Below are 27,480 nucleotides of genomic sequence, written 5' to 3'. Positions count from 1 at the left end.
AAGACTACATCTGAGCTAGACAGCTGACCCAAGACACCGGACCAGGACTGTATGCCAATTACTTTGATAATTTCTCCTACCTTTGATTATGAACTACTCCAATTGTTAAGTTCATGGTAAATTACCTATGTCTAGTACTTCTATGTTACCTTGGTGGGTTTCCCTACTCCATGGCTCTAACTAGATAGCCCTCAGAAATGTTATTCTAAAAAGGTAATTATATTTCTGTTTAGGCAACTGTGGAACATACAAGTTGGGCGATCTCACCTGGCCAATTAATACCTGCTCTGGCCCTGACCATAAATAAGAAATTTCTCATAAGGTCACTCAAACTCAATCGGAAACACAAGCAAAATTTTAACCCAAATATGTAACTCCTCGACTATTAAATTCTTACTCGTGCCTTTATTAATGTTACTAGCTTTATTACTTATATCCTGTCTATTTTATAAAATTGTTGTCTGTTACATTTCCCAATGTGTAACTAGGTCTACAAGATTGATGATGGCTAAACATCTTGAAGAATTAGATAAAATTTATAACCCTGTATAAAATAATTGTAATAGTGTGATTCTAGGTATAGAAATGAGCAACGAAGGGCAAACATTTTTTGGATCATAATAAACTAGTAAGACAGGCGATCCTGAGAACTTTTAGTATCAACAGATCCTGATAAAAAACCTAACACCTTGAATGGCAGCTCAGAAATTTCTTCAGCTGAACTAGGTATGAGCCATCCTAGCACCGTGGGACAAAATTGGTCATGAAATGTCTCTCAAAATATTGGTCGAATTTAGGACCAAGTCGGAGCACTGTGAATGAAAATACTACAATGTGAATGAAAATAATGCAACCATGTCAGTAAACAAAGAATACTGAAACCAAGACATCAGCGGCTATTGCCACCCCCAGCGAGTACATGCCTGCAGCCCAGCCTCACAGCCACTCACAGTGGTGCCCTCTGAGCGGACTCAGAATAAGAAACGACAGGAAACTGGCCCTAGGTAGCTAGGTGCTTGTCAAAGAAATGAATTCAATGACCAAAATGTTTCCTTATTCCCATACATAGAAAAGCACTTAATTCTTGAACTTGAGATACCTGGATTTCTTTAGATAACAAGAAAACTTTTATTGTCCCAATTACCTGGTGTTTGTTGTAAAGCTCCTATATAACCAGCTCCTTCCCTACCTCTTGGGAGAAGTCCCTCAGAGTGATCTGAGAGGCTTTCATCTCGGCTCGGGTCCTCCCTCCAAATAAAACATAACTCTTCACTTTTAGGCTGGGCGTTTATTTAAAGCAAGTCCTAGAAGAGACACAACTCATCAATTCTGTAATGGAACACACTGAATCAGGAACCAAAAGCGTGTTCTAGCCCAGAAAAACTACGGGTTCCCCTTTCTTCCTGTCATTATACAATCCCACCAGAACTCATTACTTTACTGTCTGCTCAGACCAAACTTAGAGAAGAGTCAACTCAACAGAGTGCCTTGCTCTGAAGAACCGCCTGCAGAAGTAAGATGGTCTGCCTGCCCTCCTGCATGCTCTGCTGACCTCTACTGTCCTCCTTGGAGACCAGGCCAACAGAGCTGTTCCCAACAGCTGCAAAGTCCCACACATTAAATAAAACATTTATTTTATACCATATGTAACTTATATACCCATCTCTGAAAACAGCTTTGACAGAAGCCCAAATCTTCAACTTTAATCTGCAAAGTCACATCCGGTCTCCAAGGGAAAACAGGTTTTAAGACGATGCTAAGGCCTCCCAAGTCCTCTCCACTACTGTCAACCAAACTGCCTGCAGGTCTGCAACTGCAGGAGGCTACATGTCTGCTTTTAAAGCAACCCCTTCCTGTCCTCGTGTACTACAATGTCCCTCTATGCCCTCCCATCTCAGGGTAAGAGCAGCCGCTGCAGAAACTTGCAGGGCAACACTGACAGAACGGGACAAAGAGGATCAGAGCTAAACTAAGCCTTCTGATGACACGAGCTTGTCACATTGTCTCTTTACAGATCAAGATATATGTAGAAAGAGGTTCAGTGATATTGCTCAAAGTCACACAGCTAATAAGTGGCAAAGTCTATATCTCTGCTCCTCCCTCCGGCAGGACGCACCAGCTGGGACACCCACAGAATTCTCTTGTGCCTGCCTGACCAGTCCTTTCTTGTCACTCATAACCCACCACAGTGTCGGACCCTAGCCTGACTTTTCAGCATCTTTTTCCTCCAGTCTCTCAGTAACAAGGCTGCTCGGGCCACTGTATGACTTCCGACTCCCCAAAACCTCTGTGTTCAGGCTGGTCTTGCCTATGCTTCTGGCCCCCTGCTCAGAGGGTCTTCCTCCCCTGCAGGAGGACGTTTCCACTCTCCGCAGGAACACCCACACAGGGGAGCACTCCTCTCACCCTCAGCACGGCAAGTGTCCCAGGCCACATCCAAATCTGCCCCATTAGGACTGCGGGTGCCCAGGTCTGCTAGTCAGACCAGCAGACTCAGAGCCAGGGATTATGCCTGGGTCACCCTGCAAACCTACTGCCCGCCTCACAGCCCCCAGCCAGCAGGTCACCTGGAAGTCACAGCAAGTGCCCCACCTAATCCAGAAGTCCCTTCATTTGCCAGCAACGCTGATGACTGGCTTCCAAACTTTGGTCAGTTTCACACAAAACAGCAGCTTCCACTGTGAAGCAGGGGGTTTTCACTTCTGCGCCCCATCCTTACTGGAAACGTCAAGGGATTCCAAAAGGCCTCTTCTCAACCCTTTTCTGATGACACCCTCCCACCCACAATACTCATATGCTCAAGAGAATTGGGTCCACGTGATTTTGTTTCCCTTACGCTAAGTGGCTCAAAACACTGCGGGATTCTTTCAATTTGAGTGTAATTCTACTGTTTCCCGGCTTTAATCAGTTTTTTTTTCCTCTCTTCAGTATCCCTAGCAGTTGCCACTTCTTACTCCCTTCAGCAGCCTCCCTCCCAACATCTAGTCTAGGAAATCAGCTGTGATGAGGGCCCCGGGTGCAGTCACAGAAGATGCAACTAAGGCACAAAGAGGCTACATAATTTGCTCAAGAACATCAGCCTCAAACCCCAACATTGTGTGCCCCGTCCCTCTTTTTAACTCTTATGCTAAACAAGCTTTTGTAGATTATGCTAATAAACAGATGTGGTATCAAAATACATACAAGGACACAGATCAACTCTAAGATGTTGATTAACTCCACTATTTTGTTTCTATTTGTTTTATTTCTATTAAAAACATTAAGAACCTCTGCCCTCAATATAACAAAATGTTACTGGGTTTTAAAAACAGAATACTGAGGTGTTAAGTGTGTCATTACTCATACTTATTTGTATGTTCACAAGACAAAAGGATTTGAAAGTCTCTCTCCCCCCCTACTCACTACTGGCTCTCACCTGAGCTCTCAGAACACACATCTAACAGTCTTTCACTTTACCCACAGCTGAACTCATCAGTTTTCCCCCAGAACTCCCTCTGCATGTTTCCCTCCTAAGAGAACAGCAGGACCATCTCATTAATCCACCCAGAAACCTGGGCCTTACTGCATCCTACCTTCACAGACAGCATTCATCCTTTCCTTTTTACCATCTAAATATGCCTTCAAACTTTTCAATTTTACACACTGACCCTCACACAGCTCAAGTAGAAGCCACCAACACTGACCACCTGGACTCACAAGTCTCACAAGTGGCCCCAAAGACACTCTCCCCTACTTGAGACAAATTGGACTGTGTCAGTCCCATGCTTATAGGACTCTTTTCAAACCCACTGTTCTTAGAATAATCTCCCAGTTCTTCACCTGATGAATGTCTTTGCCATGAAACTCTCAGCTCAGGGAGGGCAGGACCCGCCCTCTCCACTCGGCCCCACCCTATGGCAGAACTTCAGCTTGGGAGGACCTGCTGAGAAACACCAGCCTGTATCTAAACCTGGTCTTGTGTTCTTAGCAAACTGCTTCACTTATCCATACAAATCCAAGGTAGATTAGAAAGATTTTAGATGTTGAGCTAGACTATTGATTTGGGGATTTTGCACTAGCAACCTGCAATTACATGTTCTAATCATACTGTCTTCTAAAAACCACACCCAAATTTAAATACTAATTGTGGAATGTCTTTGAAGTAAAAGGGACTGTACTTTTACAGACTTTATGTTTTATAACATGAACATCCTGCACAGGGTCACAAATGGAACTGCCTCACAAGTGACAGAAGCCAGATGAGAGGCATATATCAACAGGTCACAAAGATGGTAAGAGCAAAGTTGATTGTACAACACCCAAAAAAATTCCTCAAAGAACTGAAAACTCTGAATTTTCAAAGAAAATGTTATCATATAAAGAAATAAAATAAATAATCCTCTTCATCAGGGTTTCAAGATCTGACTCCAGAATTTTTAGCAGACCATACTGAATCCTAGCACAGAAAAAACAGATGGAATAATGGTGAGTAAGTTTCAGAAAAACTTCAGTAATTCCTGCACTTGTAAGTGGGCACACACTCACCTGCTGAAGGTGAATATAGATCGCATTCTGGAGAAATTTGGAAGCTTCCAGGCTCCGCTTCTGGATGGCAAGGACACGGACAGCTTCGAAGGATCTTTCTAACTGAGTCATCGGCATTCTAACACTGCAGGGGTAAAAGGAGGCCCTCAGTCAAGAGTAGAGATGTTCGTGTCTCACAGGCTATGCCTCAGGGACTCAGTGCCCTGCAGCAGCCCTGCCCCAGGCAAGGACCCACAGAGTGGCCCACCCAAGCAGGAGGGGCACTGTGCTTGAGAAAGCCCATCCCCGATGGGGGCAAGAGGAGCTGATGGGGTTGTGTGAACCTATAAATGCTCACAGAAATACACCTGCATATATTCAAGTGATACAATTAACAGTAGCAGGCTATTTAACAAAATTTCAATTGTCAGTGGAAATTTTACCATTCCTTTCCGCTTGTTCCCTGCACTCTGAGACAGGCTTAGGCTCTCTCACACCTGCAGCTCTGATGCAATAGTTGTGAAGTCATTTTAGTTTGCTGCAAGTGTCCTTGCTCCCCGTGTCACTGTGAATGTCCTCCCTAACACAGTCAGATGTCTTCCTGGATCTCTCTCTGAGTTCCTTGCTCCTGTTCCTCAGATCCAAAGATAAAGGGCAAGTGAAGACACATGACCAGAAAAGGCACTGTGCACTTGACCAAAGTCCTCTGTGACCCCCTAGGTTAGTGCTGCCCACCCCTTAATTTCGATTCTCAAGGTTCTGACCAGGGTGACGTTCAGACACGAGAGAGTCCTGGGTAATTAAAGGCTGCGTGTCTTGGGCGCAGGGACAGGTGCAGGAGATGGTTCTGGAACCGGGCCCCTCCACACCCCTGCTTCTCTCTCTCCGGAGGCCCTGCTGCCAAGCCCCCAGGCTCCATGATCTTCTCTCCTTCTCTTCTACTCTACTCCAAGCCCTTTTTCTCTTCCTTTATTCCCTAATTATCCCCAGCTGGAATAATTTTTCAATCACAGTACCTGAAAAATTTTCCCGCACCTGAAAAAGAGGTCTCCAGAGGTCAATGCCCATATGCTGGTTCCTGAAGACAGCCCCTGTTTAGGGGGACCCTCACCAACACTCACAGGGCATCAGGCATGTTGAAGGGCCGACCACTCCCAATAAGAGTTTGCTGTGACCCCAAGGCATGCACAGCATTCCTGATCACAAAAATGTATTTGGACCACTTATCCGTTATTAAGAAGCAAAAATAAAAAAAAATTGCCCATATTTATTAATAAAATTATTTATCAGATGGAAAAAAATTGTAATAGAAAAGAACAAGTTTGACTCCATATTAGATGTGTTCCTTTGGCTTTTAACCTGTGCCCTGTTTTCTAGGCTCAGACTTGCTAGCTCTGCACCTTTTATAAAAGAAAGTTGCCTTTAGACTGAAATATCCAGGACAGACTATTCTCCGGGCTTTGATCTTTAAGGATGTTAGTTCTTCTGCACTTATGTAGAGATGGCACGTTGCAAAATAGAGAATAAACTTTGATTTCTTTTGGAGGTTTTACAGAGGCACCATGATTTGACCTACATGGACGGCTGCAAGAACAAAGGATTCCAAAGAAAAACAATTCATACAGCAAAAAGTTTGCAACAACCAACCACACCCCCACGCCTTTTTAGTATAAAAGGAGACTGAATTCTGACTTGGGGAAGAGGGTTCTCCAGGATATCAGTATGCCATCCTCTGAGTCTGCCAGCTTTTCAAATAAAGTCACTTTTCTTTGCTCCAACACTTCATCTCCTGATTTATTGGCCTGTTATGCAGCAAGCGGAACGAGTTTGGACTTGGTAATAAAATGACTGCATTGGTGGCAGTATGTCTCCACTGTTTCCTCATTTCCAGTATGTCACAACCTATCAATTTTATATGCTGTTTAACAACACAACCAAAAAAACCTATCATAGGGAACTGATTCTACAGAAATAAAGTTATTTCTGCTCCTTCAAAACACTTTTTCTTTTCTATTTTATTTTGTTTTGCTTATTGAAAACAAAATAAAAGTGAAATCCTTTAATTTCACGTATTTTTGTTACAGCTATATATTTTAAATACTACAGAAAGATTTAAATTGCATTAAAAAATGTTCATATATTATTATAAAGATATATACACAATCAATGCAGATTAGGAAAGGAATGGATATTTACTAAAAATCCACTCCACATCCAGTCTTTTACAAGCATATCCTGGAATATAAGCTTTAGAATCCAGTGGTCACCCACCCCCTTTCTCAACGCCGAGTGCCTTAGTAATCAACAACCAAGGCACCATCATAGAACCACGCGATCAGTATTTTAGGTATAAATGAGGGAATTAGCTCATTCAATTCTAAAACAAAAACCTTAAAATAAATACTGAGCTTAGTTACAGACAAAGAAAATTGTACACACAAAAGTAGTTTCTTCCCCAAGTTCACTAAGCTAATAACTGGTAAAGGCAAGTTTTGAGCTCATCTGCCTGATTCTAAAAACTAAGGTGGAAATCACATTTGATTGTGGAGGGTCCAGCAGCACAGCCTATCACCCTATCTTTGTTCAGATCTAGTCTTAGACAGCCTGGGACAGGACCCCATTCCTATGGAACTCGAGGGCTAACGATAACACAAAGGATTTTATATCAAGTAGTTTCTTATATCTCATTTATATAAAGTGTCAGCAGGTCAGCAGAAAAAACTGGGAAATACGAGTGGGTCCAGAGCTTTTTCTGATAAGTAACTCTATTTATCAGGACAGAGTGACCTTCCCATGAGAGGCCACATGGACCTAAAGTAAAGGCAGGTGAGCAATGAAAACGAGCAAGACCCTGGAAATCAAGCAAGAAGGATCCCTGCCATCCCCCAACAAGTTACCTCTTCACCCGCATGGACACGATGGCAGAAGATCCAGGTTCTTGTCCAAGTTACACTATCATGGATTCACACCCATAAACAGTTATGACTCTCTGCTGTCTTAAGTCCTTCCCAACTCAAATATGATGACACCAATATCTCAGGAGAATGTCTATGTCTCCACTTCCTCTCTTCTATTAGGAGAATAATTCTATGGCCACAAAGCAGAAATCCAACTAAAAACACCATGCACGAAGCCAGGTGAAAGTCTGCGTAAGACACTTTGCTCTCACGGTCAGTGAATGAAAACTCAGAATAAGTGGTTCTTCCCCCTCAGTAAGTGGGAGGTAGCCTGATTGTGTGTGTGTGTGTGTGTGTGCGTGTGCACGCGTGTGTGTCTAAATCAAATACAATGAATTCTGGGATGTGTACAGTTTTTTTTATGTTACTGTTATTTCATGAGAATGAGACAACCTTAAAAGTAATTGGAATCTATTGTTCTGAGAGAGTCTCAGGTTCTTTCGGTGGAGGGGGGAAAGGGGTAAGGAAAGAAGAAAAGAATTAAATGAAGCAAAGGAGTAAGAATACTGCTAGTGAAAGTCAAGACATTTATTTTGTTCCTACTTATATCACACACAAATTAGGGACTGGCTTTCCTCCGATGACTTGTCGAGCACTGAGTTGCAGAAGAAGAGGCAATAGCCCATTTCTCACTGAACTTGTGACAGTACGTGGCATCTTATAGACACAAATCATTTACCCAGATCAAACACTCTAGCAGCAGGCCATAATTATCCTATTTTGAGAGACAAGAAAACAGGGGTTGAAAGAGTGTATATAACTTGACAAAAGTCAGAGGACCAGTAAACAAGAGAGGATGAATTCAAACTCAGATCTGAATGCAGAGTCTGCTCTTCTCACTCCCAGGGCTGGAAAATCCTTAACACACAGGCTCCCCAGCTCCCCTGCAGTGTTCCTAACACCAAGCATTTGCCATGGCGATGGTCTCCAGTTCTCACAGACACAGTGCTCTGTGCAGCCAATAACCTCCATTGGACCCTGTTCATCTACCTGCCACGCCCACCAGGCTTCACCATAAAGGCAGGAAAGCTGGCTTTCAAGTACATACAAAGCCATCCCTGGTCTTAACTGGGCTCTTATGTGGCTTCTCAAGCCTAAAAGCAGCCATGAAACTGCTCACAATTTGCACATGAGCCACAATACCTCTCTCCTTCTGTCTCCCCACCTATACTACTTAGCTGTGACCATTTAGATAATCTTGGATACAAATTTTGAAAAACAGAAAAGAAAGGATTCTGCAACAAGTATTTAATACTTACAATTTTAAATGACAAGTTACAAAGTGAGTATTTACAAACCGAATCTGCCTTCCTAGGTGTCAGTTTTTACAGCTTAAAAAATATAATAGCAAAAAGCTCTCACTTAGAAAATTAACTAAAACATAAACAATTATCAGGAATAAACTCAAAAATAATGCCCATGTTCTACATGGAGAAACTACAGGACTGTACTTAGGGGTAAAGTAAGAGATGTGAATGTAGAGACATCAGCATATTGCATGGAGGAAAGCAGTTTTGTAAAGATCAAATTTCTTCTAAAGATAATTCAAAACTTTTTAAAAAATCCTATGAAAACACTTTTCTGTTTTTTTTTTAACTTGAACAAAGTATTTTAGAATTCTTCAGGAATAATTAAGTCATAATACTAGCCAAGAAAATTTGGGATGGAAGAAAAGAATCGAAAAAAAATTGCACTGTCAGATATTAAATAAATTTTTACATTTTGTAAGATATGGCGCTGGAGTAAGAAAGTAAGGTTGACAGAAATAAACCATGAGCTCAAAAATAGACTCTAGTGTACATAAGTATTTTGTACACGTGGGATTTCAAATCAAAGAGAAAAGTATGAATTCAATAATTCTCCTGGGGCAGAGAATCACCTGGAAAGAACAAATTCTATTCCAGTCATAATGACCACAAGAAAAATTATAGAAAGTGATGTGAATATTAGAAAGTACTAATAACAACGAATACAACTCTTTGCTCACATTAATTCAACTTCCTTTCACTGTAACAAGCACTATTATCATCTCCAAATTAGAGGTTACAAAACCTACAGAAGAGATTTGTACCGTTATAAGAAAGTATTTCTAAGAATAATACCAAAAATAAAACCCAAAAAGAAGACATTTACTAACTTAAGTATACTTTGGGCCACAACAAAAGTAAACCTACTGAACAAAATGAAAGGCAAGAAATGACAAGTAAAAGCTGTGTGATACATGTTGATAAAGTCAAGGGGTTACTGTTCATAACATACAAAGAGCTGTCACAAAGCAGCAAGAAGCTCCCTCACTTAAATGTGTGCAAAGGACATAAGGGATCATTCACTTTTTAAAAGTCAGATGGCTAATAAGTGAAAAACGCTGAATACCTCACTGGTCATCAAATGCAAACTAAAACAATCAAAAAGCACTTTTGCTCATCATATTGGCAAATATTTTTAAAAGATATTCTAGCTAGTGTCCATCTGTGAGAGAACAAACTGTGAGCGACGTGTTTGGAGGACGACATGTCAATGCATATGTAAACTCTGAAAAACGTGTGTACACACAGACTCAACTCCACTTCTAGGAATCGTTTAATTTAGAAAAATTTAGTTCAAAAAGATGTAGTCATCAGGATATTTTCACAGCACTGTTTACAATGGTGGGAAGAAAACATGAACTGAAATCATATCCAGCGATATAGAATTGGTTACATAAGTTATTCTACATCTTTTCATTCCCCACTGGAGAAGGAATTTCTAGAGTCACTTGAAAAGAGCCTGTGATGAATGTAAATGTCACATCCAGGGACTAAATTTCCAGAAGCCTTAACTAGAGGAATACTCATATGAGATCACAGGAATATTTGCAGAAGAAGCATGCCAGTCAAACATCTTTTTGACAGTGGAAAATGGAGAAAATTTAAGTGTCCACCATCAAGAAAATTATGCAGTAAATCACAGCGAGCTGTGGTGTCTCAGGGGGCCGGAGTTTCAGCGTGGTCCTGGGTCTTGTCCACAGCAATCTCCCACCAAATGTGTCCTTGCACAGGAGACCACACCTGCACATCAGGGGACCCCTCCACTCTATCTGAAAGGACCGGGTGAGTCTGGATTGGGAGGATGTCTATGATATACACCTGAGTGAATAAAGCGAGCTGCAGAAAACATATAGTATGACCTTATTTTTCAATAAAGCATATATGCACACACATATACATGGATTTCTCAGATTCATGTATGTATCTATGTATGTATGTGTATATATATATATATATATATATATATATATGTCATAGGCATAAATTTCATGAAATATATATACCACATTGTCAACAGCTTTTACCCTCAGGAAATAAGGGGAAGTAATATAGGGGTCTATCGGTACCACCACAGTTCTCTTTTTGGTATTTCAGTAAAGTATACTTGGAATTTAAAGGTTAATTTAAGTCCGAAGTAAAATGGACGATGTCTCCACAAGACAGAATGCTATACTGGTCATTAAAAATCATGCCAGAGGAGTTAGAATATTGTAGAAAAACACATAAAAAGCCAAATGGAAAATGGAAGTCTCCACACAGTAAAGAGGCCCAGCGTGTTCGCTGGTTTTTATGAGATAATTGATACACACTGACGAAAAGAACAGAAAATAGATGTTAAAGTGTTAATTATTATCTCTGAATTGTGGGACCAGGATAGTCCATTTTGTCCCTTTTCTCAGACTTATTATATTAAATACACTATTTTTCATCTAAAAAAACATTTTAAGAAGTGTAGTACCACTCATTGGAGAAAATACACGAGTACATACAGAAACAAGTAACTAGGAGACACCGCAGCAACGTCACGCAATGTAGAAAGGGCGATCCTGATAAACACAGCGCAGTTACATAACGACCCACAAACTGAGATCACCTGCTGTAACAGGACGCGGCCCCCTTCTATTTGTCAGTTGTGTCTTCAGGGCTGAGGCAGTTCTGAGCACGGCCAGTGTCAGTGCTGGTGTCTGGATGGATGCCACTGGAGGTGAGGGCACCTGCAAGCCGAGAGGAAGAACAGAAATCATCTTCTGCTTTTTCTGTCTTGTTTCTTTGTTACTTTAAAAGAGAGGCATAAATAAGATAAACTGTGAATCTTCCCTAATGAAATTTCAGTAATGAAACTGTTCTTAAAATCTTTACAGCTTATATTTTGCCTATATCTGTCTTTTCAACAAAGAATCATATTTATTAAATGTTAATTAACTCAGTTAATTAACTTCCTGTTGAAACCTTCTATTAAAGAACATGAAATGCATATGTAAAAGCACCACGCCTGTAGTGACTACCTTAGATGTCTTGACGGCAGTGCAGTCAGCCCCCACCATCCCGTGGCACTGAGCTCCTAATGCTGTTAAGAGAGCACGCTGCTGCCTCAGATGGAGAGAAACTGTGAAAGCATTCTCTGAAATCTACAGCACTGACAAAACATAACTGACAAATCCCAGGCTCCTTGGAGGCTGTCATTTTCTTTTTCTGTCCAAACACAGTCAATGAGCAGAACCGCCCCATTCCCGAGCCATGGGACTCACGTAGGAAGGAGTTTGGGAGAAATTTCCAGGTATAGAATGTAACCAACTATATGTAGAACTCTGACAAATAAAAGATGAAATACTCTGATTCTGGAAGACAATCAAAATATTCTCCTAAGCCTTAGTAGCTGGAAAGGTTGGGCTTCTCCTTAGCCACTTATTTATTTCACAGCCAGCGAGCATCTCCCACAAACCCTGTTTCCCTGTGTCTGCTGGGAGCCTCGTGCACACTCTTGATGTCCATCTTATAAGGCACAGGGCAGAGGCGTGTGTCTCACGCCTGCAACCCTCACACAGGCTTGCCTCCTAACCTCACTGTCTGAACTTGGCCCCATTTTCTCACCTGTTTATTTGGCATCTGTTCTTCTTTAAGCTGCCTGAAGTGCTACTTGGAACAAGTCAGAAGAATGAGTGGGTAGAGAAATGGACAGATGGACAGGTGAGAGATGGGCAGACAGACAGAGAGACTTCAAGAAAAGGGGAACAAAGAAAATTTCCTATATAAAATCCTCTTCTAGTCAGGTAAGAAAACCACCACAGAGAAGTGTGAAGAGGCAAGTAGCTTAGGGCTGTTTCCAGGATTCCATGTAAAGTCACACCAAGAGATGAGAGGGTAGAACTATAAATAATAAAAGAAAAAAGCACGCATTCTTGGAAAATATTATCTACAATATGTACTTTCTAAAGAATAGATTCAAATCAGATGAGCGCTATAACACAATCATTGGGTATTTACAGAAGTGAGAATCCCATCTCCAAACCAGAAAGCATCCCTTTGGAACACTGAGAGTCTACACGGTGTGGTCATAAAGCCATCTCTGCAAATCCATTCTATCCTGCTCTTAGGAGAAATGAGCAGCTGTACTGGGGCTCCCCACGCACGTCATTTACACCCTTGAGCACATTTACGGGGGAGGGATGCCTTGGGAGCCCCATCCCTGCAGGACAGAAAACAAGTCCAGGAGAGGCTAAGCTGACCTACCAGTTCTCCATCTCACAGGACTGGTCACTCCAGAGCAGGACTTGAACTCGGACCCACATTTGTAATCAAGTTACTACCGTGCTCTGTGTGCTTTTTGTGTGTATAATCCATTTGTTTCCGACATGAAAGGATATTTAATAAATATTCGGTTGTCTTGTCTATCTCATTAGCTCACAATTAATCTTTATATTGTTGAATTGTGCTCTTTTCCCCTGGAGAAAGCAACGGAAAGAGCAGGGGTCAGAATGAGGTGGGGCTCCATTCTTTATTTGGTACCTCATCTCATCCAAGTCCCCAATGAGAGAGAAGGGGCAAATGTTCTCTTCAACTTTTAAAGAGAGGGCTCCACTGATGGTGACTTACTCTACTCCAAAACCAAGACTGGGGGTAGGGCACATGCAGCAACAAGAGCACTATCACATGTAGGAAGGCGAAAACAGCTCACGGGAGGGCTCAGGGGGTCAGCCTGATTTAATTTCAATCGATAAAAGAATAACACACTCTAAAAATACTAGCATGCAATCGATTTGCTCTTTCTTGTCATCTAGAAAGTTTTCGCAGTCCCCATTTAACATTATCATGAACCAGTGAAAGGATGAGTTTACAGACAGGGAAAATCAATGCCACAGGCAGGCTGAAAACCAGGCTGGAGGAAAGGAAGAGAAACGGCATAGTTAAAAAGAGGGGAAAGGCTGGGAAAATGACATCGTCACAAGGACTCTCAAGCATCATCCAACAATCATATAATCATTCATTCAAGAGAGAATTACCGACGTCTCATTTCATGCAAGATTTTACAGAGGGCAAAGCAAGAGCGCAGCGTCCATGGTGGCAGCAAGTGGCGGGGCTCAAATACACTTCTGATCCCGGTACCTTGCACACTTGTCCTCAGTATAAAGGCAAAGAAAAAAAGTAAAATAATACTCTGTAAACTCTATGCATTGTTGAAACAAAATTAAAGAAGACCTAAATACCAGGACAGACACTCCACACACATTCCTCTATCAAAAGAAAGTGCTCTTGGAATGGCAGTGCTCCCAAGAGCGATCCGTATATTCAACGTGGTCTCCATCACAATCCCAGCGGGCTCCTCTGCAGAAACTGACTAGTTGCTGCTACAATTCATATGGGAATTCGAGGGTCTCAGTAACCAAAACGTACTTGAAAAAGAAGAACAACGTGAGAGGACTTGTAATTCTCAATTTCAAACCCTACAGCTGTACCTCCAGATGATATTAGAGGCCATTTTTAAGTTATTACTGTGTTTATCCTTATTTTCTAAATTGTGTACAATGAATATACCTGAAAGAATAAGAAAAATATAAAGTAAGGTATCTTTTAAATCATGCACACCGATTCATTCAATGGGAAAAAATTATTTTAACTATAAAGAGATAAATAAATATCTAGTGAAAAGGGACTACTTTAAAACAAGTGTGCATTTACAATTTTCATAAATTGAAAACCGAATAGCAGAAATACATCAAGTTTCTAGGGAGACCGGTGAAACATAGTAACAGTTATTTTCAAAAATTCTAATTGAACAATGAAAACTCAAAGGGAAAATCGTGATTGACAGCCCACAGCAAACACATGGAGAGCAAAGGCCTAGATATCACAGTTCCTTTAAATCTGCTACTAACTCAATAGGAGAGGAAATTCCTCACTGAGGGGACAGTGGAATCCCACGCATAAGACAGGATACACAGTACAAACTGCAGTAGTATCGGGAGTGCATATCTTAGAAGAATTCTAAAGTTACAACATTGCTGAAAAACTATAAAAACAGACAGACAGATTAAAACACACAGTCATATATATTATATAGAAACATATGAAGTCTGCTCCCATGTTGCATAGAAATACAAACATATATGTTCATTTATGGGCATTGATTACTTTATCCCAGGTAGAATATTTCAACTAAAACAAATAATCAATAATACACACCTCTTGTCAAATCTAGTTGATAAGTTACTCTGCTATATAACCATAATGTGTCTAAGATAGACCTAAAATTAGTGGAAAAGATCTTTGTATGGTTTCTTGAACTCTTTTCAAAATTCCAAGTTTAATTTTTAAATATATCTGAGCAGTATTTCTATATGATCTTTTCCCTCGTGAAATGAACAACACAGTCTGTTGTCAAAATTCTGTCCTTACAATGATTCACGAGCACCATATCCTCACAAAACTGCTGGACAGCAAGGCATTATCCAGACACTGTGACAAAACAAATGAAATACAAGGAAGACAGTGACCCTATTCTGGAGGGCTTATAATCTGTGTCAACACCGGGGTTTTTATTTGATTGGTTTGATTGTTAGAAAAATAAAATCACTCAGGTACATTCTTCTTTGAGCATTCTGTAAGTCATGGCTCTGTTTTTAGTGAGTGTGATGAGCAGGAAAGGCTTGAGCATGAATTGATTAGGTCAACTAGCATCAATCATCACTCGAGAGTGAGTAACAAAGAAGTAAACTGATAGAAATGTTTCCGCCTACATGAGACCTAAAATAAACCTACACTGATCTCTGCAAGGAAAATGAAGGGATGAGGTCCCCAATGAGAAAACAAACTAACAAGAAATCAAAAAAGGAAAGACTTTTTCATTAACGAATCCAGGAACGAGTGGAGCATGTTGGTGAACATCACAGATGCTGGGGACAAACATGAGGGTCTGAACTCCCACAGCACTGGGTAGCTGTGACACTGATATGTCAGTGAAATTTTCTGCATCTCAGTCTCCTATCCATAGACTGGGGCAACAACAGCACCCGTCTCCTTGAATGGTCCTAAGAATTAAGTTATTTTATATATAAACGTTTAAATAAAATACCTCAGATTTTAACTATTACCCCAAAGCACAAGGAACAAAGAAAAGAGTGATAAATTGGAATTCATCAAAATGTAAAACTTTGCTTCAAAGGATACCATCCAGAAAGTGAAAAAACAACAGACAGGAGAACATTTTTTCAAATCATTTATCTGATTAGGAATTTGTATCTTCAAATAAAAAAAACCTCCTACAAATCCACAATAAAAAGAGAACTCAATTAAAAAGTGAATAAAGGATCTGAAAAGACGGAGAAGATGGAGGAGTAGAAGGACGCTCGTAAGTCACCCTCTCCCATAAATACACCAAGACCCACATCTACAGACCCACTCAGCCAACATGAGCACCTGCGAAACTCCGACAGAACATCGCCGTCTTCAAAAGATAAAGATGTCAAAAATCTGGTAGGAGAAAAGGAAAAAAGAAAGAACAAAAGGCAAAGCACCGCGGGAGGGTTCCCGCGGGATGGGAGCGGCAAAGGAGGACTGACGCTCGCTCGCTGGTCTCCCCTCTCCAACTAAGAGGCCAGCGGGGAGGAGGGGGAACCTCCGGGGCTCGCATCTGTACAGAGCAGCCCTTGTCTGAGAGAACTATGTTAAACGGGCACAGAGCGTACCCCCGAAGCCCAGCCTGAGACGTGGGCCGGCAGTGGCGGGCAGGGCCATGTTGCACAAGCCGGGCGGAGGACGGGGGCGGCTGCACGGAGGCAGCCCCAGGGGACTGCAAGTGGCTGAGCGCCGTGGCTGTGGGTGTACAGGGCAGAACAACCTGGGCCCAGCATAAAACAGCAAGGTTGATGTGCTCTTGGGGGGAAGGTTGCATACCCCCATCTCTGAAAACCCACGGAAACTTTTTGGGGGAAGAGAGGTGGGGCTCAGGCAGAGCCGCCATATCGTCCGGTGCTGAGCATCCAGGCGGGGGCGGGGGCGAAACCTGCATCCGCACCGAAGGGCTTAGCAGCCTCAAGGGCCAGACTGAGACGGGCCTACATCCCGGGGCAGATAGGATCCTTCCATCCTGGTCCCTCAGAGAACTTGCTTCACAAAGACAAAGAAGGAGCTGGGTTTTGGCCCTGAGCAGGGACAAGGCTGTCCCTCGGTCTTCCCGGAGCACAAGTGCGGAGCGCCGATCAGGGCGGAGAGCGCAGCTGCACAGAGCAGCTGAGCTACCGGTGGCGCAGGTAGAGGGAGAGCGGCCCCCCGCCTGTCGGGCAGGAACACAGCCCCTGACCGAGGTGCTGGGAGGGGGCACGACCGGCCCTCCTGCCTGGCCAGTCTGCAACATCTGACTGCGCCATCCGGAGGGGCAGTGACCCGCCCGCCCGCAGCAGAGGAGAGCTGCACCTGACCCCGTGTTAGGAGGAGGCGCAATCGGCTTGCCGACAGGTGCTGGGAGCAGCACAGAAGAGGGCGCCAACGGAGGGCCTATGAAAACAAGCTGAGCTTCCAAAACAGGACGAAGACAGAAGGACTTCACATTAAAAGCACACAGACTCCAGGAGAACACCGACAACCCCCCTTTTTTTTAAAAATCTGTTTTTACCTGTTCTATTTTCTATTACTCTCATAATTTTTACTTCTTAATTCATTTCTATTTCTCTTGGGTTTTGATGTCCTGTTATTGATTAGACACAGGTTTCAAATACATCTATTCATCTCCCCCCCTTATATTTTAAAGATTTTAAAAGGACGTCTCAACCCGATTAATTCTCTGCTTCAACTCGCGCATCTATTATTCATTATACACTGTTTCAAACCCTCTTTCTCCCTTCTTATAAAATTCGTTCTCCCTCTCTTATTTTTTCCTTTTCTTTCCTAAGTTCTATTCCTAAATGGGCATTAGATAGATAAAATACTTAAGATCCAAATTAGACAACTGATACTCCATAAACCACAGTGCCACAGAGGTATGAGCAAGATGAGGAAGCAGAGAAACCTTTCCCAATTAAAAGAACAAGAGAAATCCCCTGAAAGAAAGATCAATGAAATAGATATCGATAGACTACTGGATCAAGATTTCAAAAAAGGAGTGAGCAAATTGCTGAAGGAATTAAAAGAGATAGTGCTTAGAGATATAAAATATGTCAAAAATGAAATTGAAGCTATAAAGAAGAGCCAAGTAGAATGGGTAAACTCATTGACAGAGATGAGGAATGACCTAATAGCTGTGCAAAGCCGAGTAGATAATGCAGAGGAACGAATTAGTGATCTAGAAGACAGGGCAATAGAAAGCAACCATTCAGAAGAACTACAAGATAAGCAAATAAAAAAATAATGAAAATAGCATAAGGGACTTATGGGATAATATAAAGTGTACCAATCTTCGCATACTAGGGTTCCCAGAAGGGGAAGAAGGATCAAAGGGGATTGAAAAGGTTTTTGAAGAAATCATGACTGAAAACTTCCCAAACTTAAAGAAGGAATCAGATATCCAAGTACAGGAAGCTCAGAGGGTCCCAAACAGGAAGAACCCAAATAGACCCACACCAAGACATATCATAATCAAGATGGCCATAGTCAAGGATAAAGAAATGATTCTAAAGGCAGCAAGAGAAAAGCAAAGATTAAGTTACAAGGCAACCCCCATAAGGCTCTCAGCTGATTTCTGCACACAAATACTACAGGCCAGAAGGGAGTGGCAAGATATATTCAAAGCCCTGAATGAAAAAAAGATGCAACCTAGGATACTTTATCCAGCAAGGCTATCCTTTAGGATAGAAGGAAAAATAAAGAGTTTCACAGACAAAAATAACCTGCAGGAGTTTACCAACACTAAACCCATGCTAAAAGAAATACTGAAAGGGCTATTCTAAATAGAAAAGAAGCAGAATGCTACAGAAATGAGAAACTCACAACTGGAAAGGTGATAATTCATGAATTACAAATAAAGTAAACACGAAATTATAAAAGAAGACATGCAAATCACTGAGAGTGGGAGAGGGAGGCAGGGAAATATAGAATATTTTTTCTTTCTTTTTTAAATGTTTTAACGATAGGATGGGTTTGAGATCATGTTACTATCAGTTTAATACAAACAGTTATAGTAATGGGTTAATAGATTAAAAAAAAGGATGACCACAAGCCAAAAATTTACAAGGGAGTCACAAAAATTAACTAAAATCAATGATAATACAAAGGAAAATTATGAAACCACAAAAGGAAGAAGAAAGGAACAAAGAGGATATACCAATTCAACTGCAAAGATAAGTTTAAAATGGCAATAAACACACATCTATAATTAATTACTGTAAATGTTAATGGACTAAATGCTCCAGTCAAAAGACATAGAGTGGCAGACTGGATAATAAAGCAAGAACCTTCAATATGCTGCATAAAAGAGACCCACTTTAGGGAGAAGGAAACATATAGATTGAGAGTGAAAGGATGGAAAAGGATATTCCATGCACATGGAAAAGCCAAAATAGAAGGTATTTCAATACTGATTTCAGACAAAACAGACTTTAAAACAAAGGCCATAAAGAAAGATAAAGAAGGACATTTTATATTGATTAAAGGAGTGATACAAGATGAAGATATTACTCTCGTTAATATATATTCACCCAATATAGGAACACCTAAGTACATACAAGAATTACTAACAGAGATAAAGGGGGATATTGATGGGGATACAATCATAGTTGGAGATTTTAACACTGCATTAACATCATTAGACAGATCTTCCAGACAGAAAATAAACAAGGCAACAGAGAAATTAAATACTACAATAGAAAAACTAGATTTGGCGGATATTTTCAGAGCATTACACCCCCAAAATAGGATATAAATTCTTTTCAAGCGCACATGGAATATTTTCCAGGATCGACCATGTACTTGGGCACAAAAGAAACCTGAACAATTTTAAGAAGATAGAAGTTATCTCAAGCATCTTTACTGACCACAATGCCATCAAACTAGAAATCAACAACGGTGAAACAAAGGAGAAAAAAATGAAAGCATGGAGATTGAACAATATGTTATTGAAAAAAACAATGGATCAATGAGGAAATCAAAGCTGAAATTAAGAAATACCTTGAAACAAATGATAATGAAAGCACAACCACTAAAAACCTATGGGACACAGCAAAGGTAGTGATAAGATGGAAGTTTATAGCGATACAGGCCTTCCTCAAAAAAGAAGAACAATCTCAAATAAAGAAGTTAACCCACCAACTGAATCAATTAGAAAAAGAAGAACAAAAAACCCAAAAAGCAGCAGAAGGAAGGAAATAATTAAGATGAGAGAGGAATTAAATACAATAGAGATTAACAAGACCATAGAAAAAAATCAACCAAACCAAAAGCTGGTTTTTTGAAAAAGTAAATAAAATCGACAAACCTCTGGCCAAACTCACAAAGAAGAAAAAAGAGAGAGCACAAATTAGCAAAATAAGAAAGGAAAATGCAGAAATTACAACAAACAAAATAGAAATACAGAATATCATACGAGAATATTATGAAAAACTACATGGAAACAAACTGGATAACCTAGAGGAGGTGGACAAGTTTCTGGAAATCTACTGTCCAACAAAACTGAATCAAGAAGAAACTGAACAGTTGAACAATCCGATCACTAGAAAGAAATAGTTATAGCAATTAAAAACCTCACTACAAATAAAAGTCCAGGACCGGATGGCTTCACTGGGGAATTCTACCAAACATACAAAGAAGAACTCATACCAGTCTTTCTCAAACTCTTCCAGACAATTGAAAAGGAGGGAATACTCCCAAACTCATTCTATGAAGCCACCATCACCCTGATACCAAAACCAGGCAAAGGCACTACAAAAAAAGGGAATTATAGGCCAATATCACTGATGAACATAGACGCCAAAATCCTCACCAAAACTTTAGCAAATAGAACCCAACAACACATAAAAAATATTATACATCATGACCAAGTGGGGTTCATCCCAAGGACACAAGGCTGGTTGAACATACGGAAATCAATCAATGTAATACATCATATCAACAAGAGAAAGGACAGAAAACACATGATCATCTCAATCGATGCAGAAAAAGAATTTGATAAAATTCAACATCCATTTATAATAAAAACTCTCGCCAAAGTGGGTATAGAGGGAACATATCTCAAAATAATAAAAGCTATATATGACAAACCTACAGCCAGCATAGTACTCAGCGGTGAAAAACACAAAAACTTCCCACTAAAATCTGGGACAAGACAAGGATGCCCACTATCACCACTCCAATTCAACATAGTCCTGGAAGTCCTAGCCACAGCAGTCAGGCAAGAGAAAAAATAAAAGGGATCCAAATTGGAAAAGAAGAGGTAAAACTGTCATTAAATGCTGATGACATGTTACTATATATAGAAAACCCTAAAAGGTACACCAAAAAGCTTCCAGAGCTGATTGAAGAATTCAGCAAAGTAGCTGATTACAAAATTAACGTTCAAAAATCAGTTGCATTTCTTTACACTAACAATAAATCAACAGAAAAAGAAAGTAAAGAAACAATCCCCTTTAAAATAGCACCCAAAGTAATAAAATATCTGGGAATAAATCTAACCAAGGAGGTGAAATATTATACACAGAAAACTATAAACCATTGATGAAGGAAATCAAAGAAGACTTTAAAAAATGGAAAGATATTTCATGCTCTTGGATTGAAAGAATCAATATTTTTAAAATGGTCACACTGCCCAAGGCAATCTACAGATTTAATGCAATCCCTATCCAAATACCCAGGACATATTTCACAGAACTAGAACAAATCATAATAAAAATTATGGAACCATCAAAGACCTAGAATTGCCAAAGCATTACTGAAGAGAAAGAAAGAGGCTGGAGGAATAACTCTCCCAGGCTTCAGAAATACTATACAGCTATAGTCATCAAGACAGCATGGTATTGGTACCAAAACAGACATATAGACCAATAGAACAGAATAGAAAGCCCAGAAATGAACCCACTTACTTTTGGTCAACTCATCTTCAACACAGGAGGCAAGAATATACAATGGAATAAAGACAGTCTCTTCAGGAAATGGTGTTGGGAAAACTGGACAGCAGCATGTAAAACAATGAAGCTAGAACACTCCCTTACACCATATACAAAAATCAACACAAAATGGATTAAAAACTTAAACATAAGACAAGATACAATAAACCTCCTAGAGGAAAACATAGGCAAAACATTATCTGACATACATTTCAAAAATTTTCTCCTAGAAGAAATAAAAGCAAGAATAAACAAATGGGACCTAATGAAACTTACAAGCTTCTGCAGAGCAAAGGAAACCAGAAGTAAAACAAGAAGAATACCTACGGAATGGGAGAAAATTTTTGCAAGTGAAACCGACAAAGGCTTGATCTCCAGAATATATAAGCAGCTCATACGACTCAATAAGAAAAATTAAACAACCCAATCCAAAAATGAGCAGAAGACCTAAACAAGCAATTCTCCAAGGAAGACATAGAAATGATCAAAAAGCACATGAAAAAATGTTCAATATCACTAATTATCAGAGAAATGCAAATCAAAACTGCAATGAGGTATCACCTCACACCAGTCAGAATGGCCGTCATTCAAAAATCCAAAAATGACAAATGCTGGAGAGGCTGTGGAGAAAGGGAAATCCTCCTACACTGCTGGTGGGAATGCAGTTTGGTGCAGCCACTATGGAAAACAGTGTGGAGATTCCTCAAAAGACTAGGAATAGACTTATCATATGAACCAGGAATCCCACTCCTGGGCTTGTATCCACAAGGAAATCTCCTTCAGGATGACACCTGCACCCCAATATTCATAGCAGCACTATTCATAATAGCCAAAACATGGAAACAGCCTAAATGTCCATCAACAGGTGACTGGATAAAGAAGATGTGGTATATTTATACAATGGATTTCTTTTCATCCATAAAAACCGACAACATAATGCCATTTGCAGCAACATGGATGCTCCTGAAGAACGTCATTCTAAGTGAAGTAAGCCAGAAAGAGAAATAAAAATACCATATGAGATCGCTCATATGTGGAATCTAAAAAACAAAAACAAAAACAAACAAAAACAAAGCATAAATACAGGACAGAAATAGACTCACAGAAAGAGAATACAGACTTGTGGTTACCAGGGTGGTGGAGGGTGGGAAGGGATGGACTGGGATTTTAAAATTGTAGAATGGATAAACAAGATTACACTGTATAGCACAGGGAAATATACACAAAATATTATGATAAATCACAGAGAAAAAAAGTGACAATGATTGTGTATATGTCCATGAATGACTGAAAAATTGTGCTGAACACTGGAATTAGACACAACATTGTAAAATGTTTATAAATCAATAAAAAATTTTAAAAAGGTAAAATGAATCTTATATAACATAGTGAACAATAAGGACATCATGAAAAAGAAAACAGATCAATTTTTTTTAAGAACTATACAGAACTTATGGAAACAAAATACAGATATCATTTGGTATATAAAATTCAATGTATGAGTTAAGTAACATTTTAATCTTCAATATCTAGGGTGTTCATTAAAATTCAACAGTAATCTCTAATGTAATTGTTTAAAAGAGAATGAAAATACAGAAGTCAAAATGAAGAATGCAAAATAGGCCGGTCACTATTCTAAGTTCTTCATATATTTTATCACTAAATGCTCACAGTCTTTGAGGTGTATAGTACCACTTTTTGTATATGAAGAAATTGAGTTTCAAAGTGATTAAATATCCTGGTTACATGGTTAGCAAGTGAGGGAATCAATCCCAGATAGGCAGTGTCTAGACGCCTTGCCCTTAACCATGACTGCAAGATATATAACAGGCAGGAGAAAAGCAGAGCAAAGCAAATAGAAATCACAAAACAAGATGCCAGAAATAAGACATTATCACTAATCACAATGTATTTAGATGAAACAAATAATGAGTTAAAAAATTTACAGATTTCATTTACCTGAGACAAAGCATAATTGAAACTTAAAACTGGTTGAAAGCTTAGAAAAATAACAGAAAGAGGTCAAAAGTTAGAGCCAGAAAAAGAGACACCTGAGAAATACTAATCAATGGAAAGGTAATCACTCAAGCCTCCCTCAGGTTCATAGGTACCTGAAACCCACCTTGGCCTGACACTTACCAGCTCTGTGCCTGAGTGAAACACTCAGTCCCCCGGAATCTTCGTTCACTCCTCTGTGAATGTAAGGAATCATCCCTCCCTGCATGTGGCCAATTTGTATTGATGCTGTGCCACGAGTACTGGCCAAGACACCTGAGGACCGTCAGTGAACAAATAAGGATCCTTGTCCCTGTAGGAGTGAGGAAGAGCAGAATATAAACTACAGTCGTGACAGTCATGTGAAATATATGGTATTCTAGAAGGTGATAGAAATAATATGATCAGGGAGAGGCAGTTTCTGGGGCAGAGACAAGGGGAAGGCAGTTTCCAATTTAAAATGAGATGGCCAGAGCTGGCCTTACTGAAGACCTTCAGAAGGGGGTGCTAGTTGCTGAGCTACCTCTAACATAGCACCGCACACTGGGTGACGGGAACCACAGAGGCTCACTGTCTCACAGCCCTGGGGGCGGGGAGTCTGCAGGCAGGGTGTCAGCAGGGCTGGTTCCTCCTGAGGGCTGGGAGGGAGAGGCTGGTCCAGGCCTCTCTCCTTGGCTTGGAGACGACCGTCTTCTCTCCACATTTCATCACGTCATCTCCCATGTACACGTGTCTGTGCCCACATTGCCCCTTTTTATCAGGACACAAGTCATACTGGATTAGGGCCCACCCTAATGACCTCTTCTTAACCAATTACATCTGCAACAACCCTATTACCAAATGGTGTCATGTTCTGTAGTCCTGGGGGTTCAGCATATGACTTTGACAGAGACTGGCCAGGGCAACAGGCCTGTGGGTGCATGTCTGATGTCCCCAAGAGCCAGCAGGGAGGCCAGTGTGGCTGGAGTGGAGTGAGCCATGGAGAAAACCGGAGATGAGCTCAGCTTGCGGAGGGGGAGGAAAGCTGTAAGGTCACCATAAGGACTCTAGCTTCTTCACTGAGTGAAATGAGAAGCCATTGCAGGATTTTGAGCAGAGAAGATCACACCCAGGGTCTCAATCACGCCTGATTTAGGTGATGAGGATGAAAATATTTAGGCTTTTGAGCTGATAATAGTTAGACTACATGTTGGACTTTGAATTGATGTTGTAGTAAATGAGACTCTGGAGGGTGTTGGGATGAGGTGGATGCATTTTGCATGTGGGATGGACAAGAACCATTGGGGCAAAAAGAACAACTTGGTAGAATAATGGCCCCCAATATGTCCACTGTCTGATACCTAGTACCTGGGAATATGTCACTGTGCATGGCAAAAGGGACTCTGCAGGTGTGACTGTCAAGGACCTTGGGATGGCAGATCACTGTGGGAAAGCAAACGTCATCACGGAGGTCCTTAGAGGAGACAGGCAGATTGGTCAGAGACAGAGATGTGAAGTGAAAGCAGAAGTCACAGTGACACAGGGCCCTGGGCCAAGGAGTGTGAGCACCTCTGCAAGCTGGGAAAGGTAGGAAGATGAATCCCTCCCAAGAGCCTCGGTGTGGAACGGAGCCTTGGCCACACGTTGGTTTTAGCCCACTGACATTGACTTCGCACTTCTGCACCCTAGAACAGTGAGAAGATGAATGTGTATTGCTTTAAACCACTGAGTCTGTGGTCCTTTGTTACAACAGCAATAGGAAAGGAACTCAGGAACCAACATGGACATGAACCACAGGCTGCCTGCTCTGCTGGCAGGAAGTTCTTTGTCTCTGATCCTGGGGGAGTGTCCTGTCTTCTGGCAGCATCCACAAACTACCTCATGCTAACTTGGCAGCTTGCAGGTGGTCAAATCTTAACCCTGCACAGTTCTTGATATTTAGTTAATAAAAAAGATGGTGTCATCATGGGTATTTTTCCATCTTTTAAATACACTTCAGTCTTCTAATTGAGAGACTGTGTAAATAGTTTTCAATCTTAATAATAAATAACTGTGGTTTTATTTTGTTACTTAAATTACGAACAATAATATTCACATTAGTAAAAGTTATTAAAATCAACATTCTTCAATGAAAATATCAAGTTTCTTTTTGCATGAACATGTATTAACTACAAGAAATGTTCCATGCTTGTTCTACGATTTAGTGTTAGAGTCTTAAAGAATAATATTTTCCTCAAAAGGTATTATGACGAGGGGATTTCTTTTGGTGGAATGGTTCCTACATAAAATTTGATGAATGGCTCAGGCCACTGGGAACCTAGAGATGATAGAAATAAGGAGGCATTATAAACACAGAACAATTTTTAAAGGAATTAAAAAACTGGATGTGTGAAAACAAAGAATCAGAGAATATTCTGGTGAAATAAAAGTATTTCTCAGCATAAGCAAGACACTGGGTGAACAAATCTAAAATGAAAAAAACACCCAGAGATTAGCAGCGAGTCATGCATGCAGTGGAACTGATCAAAACCAAGTTGTTTCCAAACCAGTGTACAGGCTTGACGCCTTCATAAATCAAGTCTGTGTGGCACCAGGCCACCTCAAATACATGTTGATGAGATATTTATAAGCTCTTCAACATCCCAGCTCAAAGCCCACACAGGAGTCACACGACTATCACCTACACGTCTGCAAAACACACATCATAGTGAATAGCACTTTTCTTGCTAAGTAGTCGGTGGCAGGGCACTGTGAGCAGATAGAGATACAGGGACACAGGGACACAGAGGCATCTCCCCTCACTCAGCTGAGAACTTCCCGTGCATTCCTGGGCACAAGTTTGTCATAATGTACACCATGCATTGATCTTCCTCCTAGGAAAGAAACGACAGTGTTGTCCTCAGGTTTGAGCAAGGGTGGCCGGGGGATCTCAGAAGAGCTGTTTCAGCACAACCAATAGAAATGATGGCCACCGTGACCACGAGAGACGTCCCCTGCCATCTCGGTAGGTACTTCGGTTCCTGACAAAAGCTGGGCTCAATAAAGGGTTGAGTAGAAGGCACAGACCTGAGGGATGCCCCAGCAATAGGCAGGAGGTAGGGCCTGGTTTATACTGCTCTGGGTGTATCCCAGCCTCATCCGAATATGAAATCAGAAATTTGCAAAACAGCAGAGCTGGGATGGATCACCTACTCCAGACTCCTCACCTTACAGTTAAAAGGGTGGCAGCCCTGACAGGCAAAGCAACGTGCTAAAGGCAGAGCGTGGAAGTGGCAGCACCAGATGAAACACACCGTTCCAACCCCCGTTCAAGGCCGCTAACACTGAGTATGGGGCCAAGATTTCCAACTAGGAGAATGAGAAAGTGTAAATACTTTGTTCCCCCCAAAACCCCAAATGTTTTTAAAGGCACAAAAACTCACCTTAAATAGCTCTCTTCTGAAGGGGCACTCTTCTGTCTCCATCTTTCTGTCTGTCTCCATTTCTCTCTCTCAGACACAAACACATACAATTTTGTGAATGGGGAATTCCTGCCATACAAAGACAGACTTCACATCTTCAGAAAGACACTTGACAAAGCACATTTCTCAATTCAAGTCTTTGTGTGAGGTCTGAGAAACTGGCTTATCTTCTAGAACAATTGGTGGTTCCAAAATCAGGAGATCATCTTCCCCAAAGGAAGAGTTCTGCTCCGTGTTGATTTAGTTGGGGATG

General features: G+C 40.9%; 1 protein-coding gene across 2 annotated transcripts in view; it reads right to left on the bottom strand.

The window, feature by feature from the left end:
- LOC140693130 (trafficking protein particle complex subunit 9-like) overlaps nucleotides 1-27,462 on the bottom strand; it is a 101,760-nt gene extending 74,298 nt beyond the window's left edge. For both annotated transcript variants that reach the window (XR_012068825.1, XM_072957202.1), the window contains exons 1-4: nucleotides 27,189-27,462; nucleotides 23,932-24,100; nucleotides 11,361-11,481; nucleotides 4,525-4,648 (exon numbers count right to left, since the gene is read on the bottom strand). The gene's annotated coding sequence lies outside the window, so the exon portion shown is untranslated. The remainder of the gene's footprint in view (nucleotides 1-4,524; nucleotides 4,649-11,360; nucleotides 11,482-23,931; nucleotides 24,101-27,188) is intronic.
- Between the last annotated feature and the right edge of the window lie 18 nt (nucleotides 27,463-27,480).

Source organism: Vicugna pacos, unplaced genomic scaffold, assembly GCF_048564905.1.
Source record: "Vicugna pacos unplaced genomic scaffold, VicPac4 scaffold_19, whole genome shotgun sequence".
Classification (NCBI taxonomy): domain Eukaryota; kingdom Metazoa; phylum Chordata; class Mammalia; order Artiodactyla; family Camelidae; genus Vicugna; species Vicugna pacos.
This window is presented reverse-complemented; position numbering and strand designations above follow the sequence as displayed.